A 13,313-nucleotide genomic window follows, 5' to 3' on the forward strand; every position below is an offset into this window, starting at 1 on the left:
GAGTTTCCCAGTCTGTTTGTCCTGAACTTGGGGAGGCGCAGCCTCTGGCTGATCAGGCTTCTCTGGCTGTGGATGACAGTGTGCAGAGGGTGGCGGACATTGTCCATGATGCTCCGCAGCTTGTCAATAGTTCTCCTCTCTGCCACTGTCGCCAGAGGTTTCAGCTTCATCCCCACCACCGAGCTGGCCCGCCTGATCAGCTTCTCCAGCCTGGAGAGGTCCACTTTTGTCACACCCCCCAGCACACCACAGCGTAGGACAGGATGCTGGCGACCACAGACTGGTAGAACATCCAGAGGAGTTACCTGCAGTTGATGCTGTTTCTTGACTTTAGTTCAGCATTTAATACAATCAACTCATAGTATCCAGTATGCAAATTGGGACTCTTGGGCTTTAGCATACCCCTGTGCAACTGGTTGTTAGACTTTGTCACTGAGAGATCATAGTCCCTCAGCATCATTACTCTCAGTATGGGCTCTCCCCAGGGCTGTGTACTGAGCCCTCTGCTGCTCAGTCTGACACAACAGTGGTGGGTCTGACCAGAGATGACTACAACTTGGCCTACTGAGAGTTGCAGTGAAGTCAACAACCTGATGCTGAACACTGACAAGCCCAAAGAAATTATCACAGCCATCAGGAAGATCAGGCCCAGCCAAGCTGCTTTCCTCATCAACAACACGGCTGTGGAGATGGTCAGCAGCACCATGTTTTGTAGGGGGCACATCACTGACAACCTCACCTGGTCAGTGAACACTGTGGCTGTGGCTAAGAGGGGATAGCAGCACCTACACTTCCTGAGGTGGCTGAAGAGACCCCACCTGCTCGCAGCCATCCTCACTACATTCTACGGGAGTACTAGAGAGAGCTTCCTCAACAGCTGCATCTCTTATGAAGTATGAAGTATGCACTGTTGCTGACTGGAGTTATGTGAGGAGAGTGGTGAGGACAGCTGAAAAATTTAAAGGGAGCCCCATTCATTTTGTGAAGGACAGGTGTGTCCCGACACCAAAAACATCATCCAAGATGCCTCACACCTCTGCCATAGATTTTTTACTTCTGCCCTCCAGAAGAAAATTCATGAGCATCTGGTGAAGTGGCACCATGTTCCAGAATGTCCTTTTTCCTCAGGCCATCAGACTCTCAAATCCATAAACTGTATTACTGTACTCCACTAATAACGCTTTTGAAACTGCATCTCATTACATTTTGCAGTGTTTTTATCGCATTGTGCATTTTACATTGTTTTTGAGAGGTCACTGTTGGCCATTCTACCTTTTTGCATCAACACAAGCCTGAAGGACATCATTGCTGGCCTATGTTCCATCACTAATACCCAGTTACCTGTAAAGATAAAGACCTGGTGCCTTCAATTTGGGTTGCTATTCCAGGTGTCAGTGCTCCTTGCAGTGTATGAGGGCACCATCTCCAACAGTAGAGATTCTTGTGTTTGACCTTCCATAGTGCCTTCTCAACAGAGGCTTCTACAGAGATGTTGTCCTCTATATGTTCCTCACCAGTGTGAGGAGTGCACTAAAACACGATGCCACATGACACTAAATTAACCTCAAGACAACTGGGCAACTGGGCACCTTATCGTGGTGGAGCGGCTTGCGTGTCCCAATGATCCTAGGAGCTCTGATGTCTGGAGCTTTATGCCCCTGGTAGGGCCACCCATGGCAAACAGGTCCTCGGTGAGTGATCAGACAAAGCGTAGCCCAGGACCCTCTGAGCCGAGCTGTTACCATGGAGGGCTGACCAACAAATTGGTGAAAATGTAAGTGTAAACCAGTCTTTTAAAGGAGGCAGGTGAAGATGATTGTCCGGATGATTGTCCACTGGGTCACTGGTCTCCTCTCCTCTCCTCTTCTACGTTTTCTCTCCTCTACCTGTCCTTCCCCTTCTCCTCTCTCTCTACCCAGCCGGCGATCAGCAGGAGGGTCCCCCTCCATAAGCCTGGTCCTGCTCAAGGTTTCTTCCTGTTAAAGGGGAGTTTTTCCTTGCCACTGTTGCTTGTTTGGGGTCAGGCCCTGGGATTCTGTAAAGTGCCTAGAAACAATTTTGATTGTAAAAAACGCTATATAAATAAAGATTGATTGATTGATTGATTGATTGATTGAGTCCATCCTATTGATTGGTACATGTCATGCTCCAGTTGAGCTGCACGATTCCCAAAGACTTTTGCTACATGTTGTGCCATTGTGTTTTTTTTAATGCTATACTTGTTTAAATTTGCTTGTATTCATTGTCCTGTAATACATGGCAGCATTGTCACATCTTTGCACTTAATGGTATATTGGGTTTGTAAAGTACTACCTAAAAAAAATTTGAGTCACTGAAATTGTTGTTGCATACTCACCTCTAACCCCACTGACAATATTCATCTATCATCTTCAGTATAACAAATAAGTATGATGTATGTGTTTCATAGGGGCTTCTCTCTGCAATCAGTTCCAACTTCCTCTACCATGCTTGTAGCTACAGTGACGTTGTTATATTATTATTGATGGTAATATTACTTTTATTACAACGATGACTACTACTAAAAGTAATTAAAGCTGCAAATAGCGTTGAAGGCGTTCTCTTTCTCCTTTGCTCCAAACTCCCTGTTCATGAGGTTCATTGATTTAAATTAATTGTGTTGGATCAGTATCCATCGGAGTAAGAAATGGCCAATCCCTGAAACACTAGGGGGTGCTGTTACTAAGGTGAAATATTAAAACTTTGCTAAATTCATTGCTGAACATACAGAGAGAACATTTCAAGCCATTATGATAAGGTATGTGCTGATGAGGGCTGTTAAAAGTTGATTTAGATGCCTCTCTCTAATTTTCTCTTTGAATAGGATTTCTTTGTTCTCTCTGTTACATTCCTTTCAGTCTTTGCTGTTTCTTCCCTTCCTTACAGCACTAAATGTAGTTTTTTCCTCTCTGCAACATACTTCTGTTTTATTACGCTGTTTTTAATCTAATGCCTCCACCAGGAGGTTAGCTGGCTACAGTCAGTAAGTTTTTGTTAGCAAAATAACCAGAACATTCAGTACTTTGGGGCCACAGTGTTACTGAGCAATAGCCAAAAAGTCAGTGGATTTACTTGTCTTCCTTGGGAGAAATTTGGCAGAGTGAGAATGGTCTGATGCACACTCAGCATATTTCAGTCATGCATATTACTGTACAGTATATAGTCACAGATTACGAGAACCATGATTGCCACACAAAAAATTAGACCTGAGCCAGGTTACCGCACATAAAGAATTGACAATAAGTGGTTCTCCCAGACCCGGAAGGAGAACTGGGGGACCCCATCTGAAGAAAAAAAAGAATCAGCAGGCTTGCCATGTATCCAGAATATGTGAGACAGGAAGGTAGTCTCAAGTGTGATGCGGAATTTGGACAAAGCCAGAAAGTGGGCAGCCTTTAAAAAGTGGTCTACCGCAAGTACAATAATGATGTGTCCCTTTTACAATGCCTGTCACAAAATCCAGGGCAATGTGGGACCAAGATCTGCCTGGAACAGGTAGAGGTCGCAGGAGTCCCACTAAAAGCTGATGTTGGGTCTCGCACATGTAGACTGCAGGATGGCTAAAACTCCCTTGTGTCCTTGCCCAGTGATGACCACCATAAGTGTTGGCATAGGAGGGAGATTTTATGTTGGCACAGGAGTCCCATTTTATCCCTGGCCTGCAGGAGAATGGGGAGGAGTGGGCCCATTGCAGAGCATGTGAATGAACAGAATCAGGGATGAACAGGTGGGTATGAGGTCCTGAACCTGGATCAGGATGTTGTTGTTGGGCTTGTGTCACGGTTTCCTCAACCTCCCACTCTCACTTGCTCAGGAGACCGAATTGTCTTTAAGACAGGGGAACTGCGGTCGGAGACTAAATGGCAGGAAAGGGCTTTGGGATTGAGGTTGCATGGACCTGGAAGATAGGTGATCTTAAACAGAGATCAATTGAAGTAGAGTGGCCATCTCACCTGCTGAAAGTTCAACCTCTTCTCAGACTGAATATACACAAGGGTTTTATGATTCATCCAAATGATAAATTGTTGCTTTTCCCCTTCCAGCAGATGCCACCATTCCTCTGAAGCCAGTTTAGTGGCCAGCCCACATCGAAGTTCCGCTCTGCTGGAATGAACTCGTGGGAGAAAAATGCACAAGGAGCTTTCTCTGGGAAAGGCCCCTCCTCCACCATGTAGATCTTCTCCGGGTTCGCTTTGATGCTCTGAAGAAATAACCCCAAGAAATATAATGGAATAAGTGTGGAATGGCACTTCTCAGTGTTCTCAAATAACTTGATTTACCTTATCAGGACCTATCTTACATGTGTCACATGTTCCTTAGGAGACTTAACGAAAACTAGAATATCTTGATACACAAAGACTCTGATAGAGACACTGGATGAAGTAACAATGCAGCCCAATACTTTGCCCTGAATCCAGTCAATCTGAGGATTGTGGTGACACAACCACAGATAACCCAGAACCGATGGAGTTTTGGGAGTTGAAATAACATGGGTAAAGGCAGAGTCTACCCCTGGGCGAGTTGCCAGTTCACCACAGGGCCCTATGTGAGCATTTGTGGGGCAGTTTTTGATTGAATTATTGTACAGGTGATGTTGGACTTCCCCTGTCCAGTTATCGTTAAAGCCCTGTAGGAGTGTTTGGGCATGGTGAATTTCAACAATCATTTCTCCCCTTACGTGGCCTAACTCCTGCAGCCACATCCTGGTGCCCTTTGGCTACAGAAGGCCAACAACCAGGTCGCCTGGACTCCCGAACAGGTCCAGATGTTTATTGGAGTCTGCCCTGGCCAACGCGGCGCTCCTTGCACATCCTGCACCGTAGGCATCCATAGCTCTGATAACCAATGCATCAGATGTGGCAGAGCAGCACGTGGCCGGTGCATGGCAAGCCCTTGCTTTTTTAGCCATAAACTGCAGGCATAGAGTGAAAGTACAGCGTTTTCGGGTTATTGGCGTTGTACTGGCCAATTCCGTTTTCTGCTAGAGGGCTGCTCTTTTGCAACCATAAACCATTGACATTTGCTATGTTCAAGGTAACTGAGCCATGGTCTGCTCAACAGCAGCACCATTTTTTGGCCATCTCAGATTTTACAATGGACATTCAGTATGTGGTGGAGAAGGCCAACCCTGTGGTCGATTGTCTGTCATGGGTGTGTCTGATGTCCGGTCGATTTTTCAGCTATGGCTGCCGACCAGCCCAGGATCCCTAAATCCTGGTGCTTAAGACCATTGACATGGCCTAAAGCTCGAGAATGCTGTGGGACAGGAAGATAGTCTTACACTCCTATACGAAAGGTCAGCCCTGTCCTATCATGCCTGTGACCTGGTGCCGTAGGGTTTTCAACATGGTTCACTCTCTCTTACAATCAGGACTACAGGCAAAAGTGAAGCTGATTGGGTCCAAGTTTGTCTGGGCAGGCCTCTGTAAAGAGGTCAAGGAATGGGTGGCTGCTTGTGTGGCTTGTCAGCGTAATAAAGTGCACCAGCACACCAAGGTGCCCATTGAACTTCTTGTGAATGCCACCAGATGTTTTGACCATGTGCATGTGGACATGGTGGGCCCTTTGTCCCCGTCCCAGGGTTTTACACACCTGCTCACAGTGGTGGATCAAATCACCAGGTGGCCAGAGGTGGTCTGGACTCCTGAAGAGGTCCAGATGTTTATTGGAGTCAGCCACATCCACTGACTTTGTGGACGATGTCAGCGGATGTGGCTTGTGCATTTCTTTCAGCTTGGGGTGTGCATTTGGCTTTCTTTCTAGTATTACCTCTGACAGGGGACCCCAATTCATTTAAGAGATTTGGTCATCACTGGCAAAGTCCTTAGGCACACAGGTTCTCCACACTACTGTGTACAATCCTCAGGTTAATGGCTTGTGTGACCATTTTCACAGGTCGCCCCTGGCAGCATTGTGTGCTGTGCTTACAGATGGTAACTTGGTGGATCGTTTGCTTTGGGTGATGCTCAGATTACGTTCAGCCCCTAAGGAGGACCTCGACGCTTCACCTGCAGAGTTGTTTTTTGGGCACCCCCTCCATGTTCCAGGGAAATTTCTGCCAGAGTTTTCTATCCCCTCTTCCTTTCCTGTTAGGTGCCAATTTTTGTCAGAATCCCCTCCGAGTCCTCCTCCAGTCCACCACTGTGTCCAAAAGTCATTTCGTTTTGTTTTTGCACGGCATGAGGTGCACCGTTTGCCCCCCACCCCCATAATGGCCCATTTAGGGTGTTGGACATGGGGGGAATAATTTTGTGTTGGATATGGGGGGATGTAGGGAGCACGGAAATTTTGATCGGCTTAAAGCTTTACATTTGGTGACCGGCAAGGTTCCATTACTGGCTCAGGTCCCCCGTTGGGGCTGTCCTCCTTCTCAGGCTCCTACTGTGTCTTCTGGTGTTGTGTGTCCTGATTTGCATAGTACTGTTGATGTGTTTCTCCTGTTTTCCACCAGACTGCAGTTTTGGATGAGGAGGGGCTCAGTGGTTATGGCAGGCATCTCTTGCCTCCAGCAAGGGGCTGACTTTTCCCTCTGGGTGTTCAGGGCTGGGGGTCTGTGTGGTGGGTACCTCTCACCCAGGTGGATTATGGGTTAAGAGGGCATTCATCAGGCCCTAATGTTTTTGCTGCACTTTTAATATTATTTATTTCTGGTTTTGGCATTTATAAAGAAAATTAAGAAAAAATATGTCTGGAGTCTTTCTTCCTCCTGCCATAGTATTTGCATTCAAACTAATTATTGAGGTTTCTTCTTCTTTCCTGTCTGTGTTCTGCAGAACCACACACAGATGTTCAAACACAGTGCCCGTGTAATTTATCATCATTTCATCCACTCCCATTCATGAAACGCACCTGTGCCTGCAACTCATCATTAAACCATATGTAATAAATTATAATCATGATATTATTATTATTATTAGTGTTGTTGTTGCAGACATTGGAGGGCAAATATAGTTCAAACCCATAAATGTACCAGCCCTATACAATCCTTTACCCTTTTCTAATCAACACTAGGCCCAAAACATGTCTTCTACTGATGTAGCCTTGCTAGGTGGCATTTAACCTGGCCCCTAGTACCCCTGTAAGGAACATTGGTGTTTCATTTGATCTGGATCTGTCTTTAGATACCCATATTAAGCATACTTCAAGGTCAGAATTTTATCACCTGTGCAACTTCGGCAAGTTCATCAAAGTGATGGAGAAAGATTAGACATTTCCTCCAAGTTGGATTATTGCAATTCAGTTCTACACAATTCAATCAGCCACAGGGTAGGACCATATAAGTATTTACTTCTTCCTGACCCTTGTTGAACATGTATATTACATGGAAAAAATGCATATAGAACCATTTCTCTACTCTTCTTTTATCAAATATCACATTAATTTACTTTTCTTAATTTGCCCTACATGTTTAAAATAAAAAATAATTATGTCATATCACTGTTCACCACACATCATTGCCGTCAATTGTCAATGTTCTTGATAACCAGCATTATTCTAACACTAAGATCAAGAGCCAAACGCTACACAGTACAAAAAAATGCCCACAACTCTTGGCTAATAATCTGTAGTTGCATCTAACATCAATAGCGTATTAATCATCAACATGCCACATACCAATAGGATCCAGCTTGGGCTTTAGATGGACATGTCCTAGGCACCGTTACTCATCAAAACTCTCCAGTTCGGCTGCTGATCTCTGGCAATCACCATGAGACTATCCAGTTTCGCATCCCGTTTTTTTCGTCTGCTTTTGAACTGCTCCAGGAATCCACTATTTTCACAAAATTAGACCTCTGCAATGCCTACCATCTTGTCCACATTAGAGAGGGGATGAGTGGAGAACAGCCTTCAACACACACACAGGACACTACAAGTACCTCGTCATGCTGTTTGGCCTCACCAATGTTCCAGCTGTCTTACCAGCTCTAATTATTGACATTTGCTGGACATGCTCAATGCATTTGTGTTTGTCTATCTGGATGACACCTCCAGATAAACCCAGCAAAGGTGTCCGCTGTTACCATTTGAATGGTGCCGGAGAACTGTAAGCTGCAGCGCTTTCTCGACTTTGTCAATTTCAACCATTGTTTACTTCCAAACCACATCGGGACCGTTCTTCCTACTGCACTGACCTCCTCTAAAGTGCCTCTTCGATGGAATCCTATGGCAAAGGAGGCCTTTCAGGCTCTCAAGGCCCGATTCACATCCACACCCATCTTCTAGATGCTCGACCTAAGTTTTTGTGTAGGTGGACACCTCAGATGTTGGGGCGGGAGCTGTCTTGTCCCAGCGGACTCCAGCCATGTGCTTTTTTTCTCTCGGTGCCTGTTCCCTGCGAGTAGGAATTATGACATTGGTGATCAGGAGTTCCAGGCTGTTAAGTTAGTCCTTGAAGAGTGGCGGCACTAGTTGAAAGGGGCTCAGGAGCCCTTTTTCATCTGGACTGACCACAAGGATTCGAAAGGCATCAGGTCCGCCAAGAGACTGAACTCCCGTCAAGCCCACTGGTCTTTGTTTTTTTCCCCCTCGGTTCTTCACCCTCTCCTATCGCCCAGGATCTCGCAATACCAAACCTGATGTCTTGTCTCGGCAGTTCCAAAATGAGGAGACAAACACTGGGTCCGAGTCCATTCTTCCGGAGTCATGCTGCATCACCATGGTTACCTGGGAGATTGAAGAGAAGTGAAGAGAGCCACTGAGGGTCAACCATGTCCTAGTGCCTGTCCTCTGAACCGTCTGTTCATTCTGCCCCCCTTATGGTCAGAGTTATTACAGTGGTTTCATTCCTTTAAACTTACCTGCCATTCTGGAACCCTGCACACCAACCCTTCTGGATAGAAGGTGAAACGTCTTCAAAAAGAGGAATACAGTCCAGTTGACAAAGAAAACTACCTTGGATAAGAGGTGTGTAGTATCTGGTAGACTGGAAGGGATATACCCAGTGTAATAGTCTTGGGTCCTGGCTCAGTTCATCTTGTGCCCACAATTACAAGGACAAAGGACTTCCACCGCCTGCACCCGGACCAGCCCTCTCGGTCATCTGTCCTTGCCCAAGGAAGGCCCCCTGGAGGTGGCTTTGCTGCTTCACTGTTAAGCCACAGCAGTGCAGTTCTGCTTTGCCAGATTGTTATCGCTCCATGCCAGACTCTCCAGCACTTTCTTTGATTAGACTAACTGGTTTTGACCCTGCCTGCCTTGAACTTTTTTTCTACATCTCTGCCCTGGTAAATTTGACAACCTTATGTTCCCGATTAAGAGTTTTACCATATGTGCATTTGGACTATTGCCCACCTGTGGCTGTGCGGTGTTTTCCACATTCCAGGGAAGCCTGTGATTACTTCTGTGCTGTTACCCGCAAGTATTTAATAAAGCTGTTTATTAAAATTGTTCAGAAGTGAAGATCAGTCTTCATTTTGGATTCTCTCTCAGCTAAAACAAACATGATCGGTTTTGGGACAGATTTGTGATAGTTGTTGCACTGTAAGAGTAATTTTTGCAATAAACAAAAGCATTCTCTCTGAATGTCCCCCTGAAACAAGGATCTGGGCCCACCGAGGGAACTTCTGAGCTGCTGCAACAGTTAGTGGAGTTCTTTGGACATAGGATCGTTAATCCATGTCTATGACCAAGTGTGACAATAAGCTTTCTGTCTGAACAGCAATCCTCTTAGGTGAAGCTTTGTGGGTAAACGCGCCTGATGCAAATTCTAAACCCCATTAGCTTTGAGGGACTAGTCAGCTGCATTGAGATTAATGGCCAAATGAGCACTTGATTTAATAGGGTTATTTCACATCTACCGGGGGAAAATAAACAACAAAGTTAATGCGAGACATTTGTCACTGACATTCTCAATCTTTAGTTTTTAAGTGGGAGAAGTTTTGTGTACATTTCGATGTGTTACTCACTGAGGAGATGTCGAAATGACAGTGACACTGATTTTTATGTAGTAAATAAACTACAATTATTTTAACTTTTGTTGTTAGCAATTGCTTCAACTGTGGGAAAACTCAGTCAGAAATGAAGCTATTAGAGATAAATACAGCAAGGAGTCACTCTGCAACTTTGCATTTGAGGCTAAAAAAAGAGAAAATCCTTATTTATCTTTTTCCCTTCCGTCAGCTTACTTCAAAGTTTGCTGCAGGGGATTAGTGGCCGGGTGGGTAGAGCTCTGTCACTGCAGACTGCAAGACAACACGCTGTGACAACACTGATCTGAGAGCTGCTCACGAATGATTAGCTCCAAGTTGAGCAGGCACTCTCAAAAACCTCCTTGTGACCTTTAATCCCTAATAAATCTTCATGTCAGCCACTCTACAACACATGCTCACCTGTTCCCACCATGCACTGCTAACTACCGATCTTAAAGTGAGTGATCACCTCAACAGATGTCCTGGCCAGTGACAGGACATCTGTTGAGGTGAGGACATCGAGCCGATCCTGTCTGGCTCAGACTGACATCCAGGAGTGTTGGAAAGTCTTCACAAGTTTTAGTGTCTTACTTAGCTTCGTACCAAAGAAAAATACAAAAAAATATATTCAAGGATGTTAATTTCTGTGAGGGTGAAGGAAAAGAATATGAAATTGTTCTGCAAAGCAACAGTTTTACTTTCAGGTTTATCTGTAATCTTACTGCATCCTCCACTGTTTCAACCACCAAGCTGGTTGCAGTATGCTAGATAAACACCCTCCATTTGAGAACAGAGGTCAACTGCCGTGGATATAAATCTGTGCTGTGTCTCCTGAAGACTCTTGAAATCTCAGGCTCAAAGCTAAAGCCTCTCAAACATCTGGCAATGGAGGCAGAAAAGGGTGACTCCTGATTCTGGCTAAGATGGAAAGATTGGGCATGGAGCTATTATTTGATCATACAGCAGCGAGACATCCCTATTCACCGCTGCACTACCAAGAGATGATTGAGAATCCATGAGGGGGGCTTCTGGTTGAAGACCCTGCACTCTGTCATGGTCAGAGGTGCAACAAGCTGGAATGCAAGGACAGTGACCCATCTGTCTGTCTGTCTGTCTCTCTGGACAGAGATCACTGTTACATCCTGCAGAGATCTGCCATGTCCAGTTCTTTTCCTTCCGCTGGATCAGGATTGGAAGCTTGTAGACAGACTGACGTCACCTCAGGTCTTCATGGATGAGTTCTGCAGGGCCGGCATCTTCATGCTGCTGTCAAACTTCATAACCCTCTCATCACTCTTCCTTTCTCCACACTCTCACTTTCTCCCTCCAGCTTCTCACCTCCTTCTTTAATGCATCACTTCCAGTAATCCCCTCTCTCTGATGGAGGCTTTTCATTTTCTAAATTTCTCCAAAGCTCACTGTTGATGATTATAACACTGGTGCTTTTTAATATCACTACAAATGTGTATCTCCAAATTTCCAGGCTCTTCTCAGCTGATAGCATTCATCTGTCCTTTATTAATCATGACGCTCCTCAATTCCATCTGGAATGAAAAGGCACATTTACTTGCTGTCTTCACTTATTTCAGTTGACTTTAATCTTCTTTATTAGCATTGTCACAAAATTCAATGGAAAAAATAAATGAAGCCCAGTCAGATTTTCCAAGTGACTTTGGATATTTTGGTTTTGGCTGTTACTCTTTGTCGTCATTTAAAGTGAACTGTGTGGTTTGTGTATGTGGTTGTGTATGTGTGTGTTGTGTGTGAATATTTTAATAGCTGCAATAATTATGTTGAAGTAGAAAAAATGTCAACTTATGACAATATAGAATGCATGGTGGTGCAGTCATTAGCATGCTGGTTCAGTTGTTAGCATGGTAGTGCAGTTAGTACAGTGGTGGTGCAGACAGAACAGTGTCTAGTGTGGTGACACAGTGGTTAGCATGATGGGGCAGTCAGCTTGTTAATTAAATGGTTAGCAATGTGGCACAGCTGTTAACATGGTGGTGGAGCAGTTAGAATGGTGGTGCAGTGGTTGGACCTGGGAATGACATCTTAGCTGAATTATTAGTGTTTCAGTTGTCAGAAAACAAGATGTCGACCTCCACAAACGCGATTCTGCTGTTTGACATGACTTGTCCGAATATAAACAACCTCTAGACAAACATGTGGTCTGTCTGCAACTTTCAAACACAGACAAAGAGGAAACACAAAGTGGAGAATGTATCCTATTTTTCTCTCAGCGCATTTCATTGTTTACAAAAAGTATCGAAGGGTGAGTGCTCTGTTTACACTGGGGGAAGCCACCTTTCAAAAGCCAACTCGGGGAAGTGAGGAATCTCTGACATTCCAAGTAGTAAATGCTCGGGAGCATTCCAGGTGAAATTTCAATTTGGTCCTTGAAAATTCCAATTTACAAGTACAAATGGAATGCAGTATAAGAACGGTGGCACAGTGGTTAGCATGGTGGTGCAGTTAACATAATGGTACAGTCATTAGCATGGTGGAGCAGTGGTTAGCATTTTCACTTCAGAAGGTTTGAAAGTTCTCCTTGTGTCTGCGTAACTTCCACCCACAAACCAAAGACCTGGGGACTAGATAATCTCTTTTTTGACCTCAGGTGTGAATGTGAGTGTGACTGATTGTTCTTCAAGCGGATACACTCATAACGACATCAGAGCTGTCGTGGTCGGAATGTTCCCCCTTCTCAATCAAGAAGAGTAAACGCCCAATTATCTTATGTTTTATAAGATTCCTCTCTGGTCTGAGGAGTGTTAACAGTGGATTTGTCCCGATAATCGGCTCTGAAAACGGTCAGCGCCTACAGTCCGACAACCCTAACCCTAACTGCCAGGTCAGGACTGCATGAATTGTGACGTGGATGTTTAGCAAGCAGACTGAGCAACAAGGAAGCAGGCGAAAATAAAAACAAGCATGTTAGCACTGCCTCTAGTATTTCCTTTTTTTAAGGTAATTTTAGTCCAAAGGCCACCATTAATCTCTCTTCTTGCATGTCCTCTTCCAAGTTGTGTTTACTGGTTGTTGTCATGTTCTGTTTTGTTAGATCACATGAGATTTCCATAGTGGAGGATGAGATTCTAGATCAGTGGTTGGACAGAATGGGTGGCGTGTTGATTATCCCATCAGTACCATCAAAACTGCTCAGTGCCTGAATTTTTATCTTTGTGTTGGTTCTCTAACTGATAACAAATCTCAAGATTTAGAAAATCCTTAAGTGTGAGCCTCACTTTAATATTGGCCCTGCAATACATGTGAATAAGCCAACAACTTCTTTTGGCCACCTGTCTTTGGAGTTGTAATGTCAACAGTGTTTGTCTAGGTTAGCTCGTCCTCGGTGGACACAGCAAAGAACCAGAATGTTGGAGA

General features: G+C 44.8%; 1 protein-coding gene across 4 annotated transcripts in view; it reads left to right on the forward strand.

Moving 5' to 3' along the window:
• Positions 1–13,313, forward strand: part of tsnare1 (T-SNARE Domain Containing 1) — a 99,934-nt gene that overhangs the window by 57,550 nt on the left and 29,071 nt on the right. The window contains exon 12 of one of the 4 annotated variants that reach the window (XM_029839161.1): positions 4,062–9,865. The exons of the other annotated variants lie outside the window; for them this stretch is intronic. The gene's annotated coding sequence lies outside the window, so the exon portion shown is untranslated. Of the gene's footprint in view, positions 1–4,061; positions 9,866–13,313 lie in introns of those variants that run through there. 4 annotated transcript variants of the gene reach the window in all.

Source organism: Takifugu rubripes, chromosome 7 (assembly GCF_901000725.2).
Source record: "Takifugu rubripes chromosome 7, fTakRub1.2, whole genome shotgun sequence".
Taxonomy (NCBI): Eukaryota; Metazoa; Chordata; class Actinopteri; order Tetraodontiformes; family Tetraodontidae; genus Takifugu; species Takifugu rubripes.